This window comes from Solanum dulcamara, chromosome 10 (assembly GCF_947179165.1).
Source record: "Solanum dulcamara chromosome 10, daSolDulc1.2, whole genome shotgun sequence".
Taxonomy (NCBI): domain Eukaryota; kingdom Viridiplantae; phylum Streptophyta; class Magnoliopsida; order Solanales; family Solanaceae; genus Solanum; species Solanum dulcamara.
This window is the reverse complement of record NC_077246.1, coordinates 74,199,734-74,201,935: the sequence shown is the minus strand read 5'-3', so window position 1 is coordinate 74,201,935 and position 2,202 is coordinate 74,199,734.

Genomic DNA, 2,202 nt, shown 5'->3' with positions numbered 1-2,202 from the left:
ATTTTGCCAGTTGTTCATGTGTGTTAGCCCACAGATTTTTTAGATGCCAGGGGTACGGGTCGAATTTTTTTCCATTCTACCGTAGTAACGTCCGTAACACCCTGGGGAACGACTCCAGTAGCTCTGGCGGTGCTATAGAGAGGTTTAGGAGCATTTTATTAGCGACACAATAGGAATTAAGAGATTTTGCCAGTTTTTCATGTGTGTTAGCCCACGGATTTTTTAGGTGCCGGGGGTCCGGGTCAAAGTTTCTTGGAATCTTCAATTGTAGCATCCGTAACGACCTGGGGAACGACTCAGTAGTCCCAGCGGCGCTTTAGAGGGGTTTAGTAGCATTTTATTGGTGGCGCAATAGGATTTAAGCGATTTTGCCAGTATTTTGTGTGTGTTAGCCCACAGATTTTTTAGGTGCCGGGGGTCCAGGTTGACATTTCTTGGATTCTTCCATAGTAGCATCTGTAATGACCTTGGGAACGACTCCAGTAGCCCCGGCGGCGCTATAGAGGGGTTTAGGAGCATTTTATTGGCGATGCAATCGGAATTAGGCAATTTTGCCAGTTTTTCGTGTGTGTTAACCCACAAATTTTTTAGGTGTCGGGGGTCCGTGTCGAATTTCTTAGATTATTCCATAGTAGCGTCCGTAACGACCTGGGGAACGACTCTATTAGCCCAGGTGGCACTATAGAGGGGTTTAGGAGCATTTTATTGGCGACGCAATAGGAATTAGGCAATTTTGCCAGTTTTTCATGTGTGTTAGCGCGCAGATTGTTTAGGTGCCGGGGGTTTGGGTCAAATGTTCTTCCATTCTTACATAGTAGCGTCCGTAACACCCTGGGGAATGACTCCAGTAGCCCCGGCGGTGCTATAGAGAGGTTTAGAAGCATTTTATTAGCGACACAATAGGAATTTAGAGATTTTGCTAGTTTTTCATGTGTGTTAGCCCACAGATTTTTTAGGTGCCGGGGCTCCGGGTCAAAATTTCTTGGAATCTTCAATTGTAGCATCCGTAACGACCTGGGAACGACTCCAGTAGCTCCGACGGTGCTTTAGAGGGGTTTTGGATCATTTTATTGGAGACGCAATAGGAATTAGGCGATTTTGCTAATTTTTCGTGTGTGTTAGCCCACAGATTTTTTAGGTGCCGGGGGTTCAGGTCAAATTTTCTTGGATTCTTCCATAGTAGCATCCGTAACGACCTTGGAACGACTCCAGTTGCCCCGGTGGCACTTTTGATGGGTTTAGGAGCATTTTATTGGCGACGCAATAGGAATTAGGCGATTTTGCTAGTTTTTCGTGTGTGTTAGCCCATGGATTTTTTAGGTGCCGGGGGTCCGGGTCAAAATTTCTTGGAATCTTCAATTGTAGCATCCGTAACGACCTGGGAACGACTCCAGTAGCTCCGACGGCGCTTTAGAGGGGTTTTGGATCATTTTATTGGAGTCGCAATAGGAATTAGGCGATTTTGCTAATTTTTCGTGTGTGTTAGCATAAGGATTTTTTATGTGCCAGGGGTCCGGGTTGAATTTTCTCTGATTATTCCATAGTAACGTCCGTAATGACTTGAAAAACGACTCCAGTAGCCCCGGCGGCGCTATAGAGGGGTTTAAGAGCATTGAATTGGCGAGGCAATAGGAATTAGGCGATTTTGCCAGTTTTTCGAGTGTGTTAGCCCATGGATTTTTGAGGTGCCGGGGGTTCGGGTCAAATTTTCTTGGATTCTTCCATAGTAGCTTCCATAACGACTTGGGGAATGACTCTAGTAGCCCCGGCGGCGGTTTAGAGTGGTTTAGGAGCATTTTATTGGCGATGCAATAGGAATTAGACGATTTTGCCATTTTTTTGTGTGTTAGCCCTCGGAATTTTTAGGTGCCGGGGGTACGGGTCGAATTTTCTTCCATTCTTTTATAGTAGCGTCCGTAACGACCTGGGGAAAGACTCCAGTAGCCCCGGTAGAGCTATAGAGAGGTTTAGGAGCATTTTATTGGCGACGCAATAGGAATTAGGCGATTTTGCCAGTTTTTCATATGTGTTAGCCCACAGATTTTTTAGATGCCGGGGGTCCGTGTCAAATTTTCTTGGATTCTTCAATAGTAGCGTCTGTAACGACTTGGGGAACGACTCCAGTAGCCCCGACGGCGCTGTAGAGGGGTTTAAGAGCATTTTATTGGATACGCAATAGAAATTAGGCGATTTTGCCAGTTT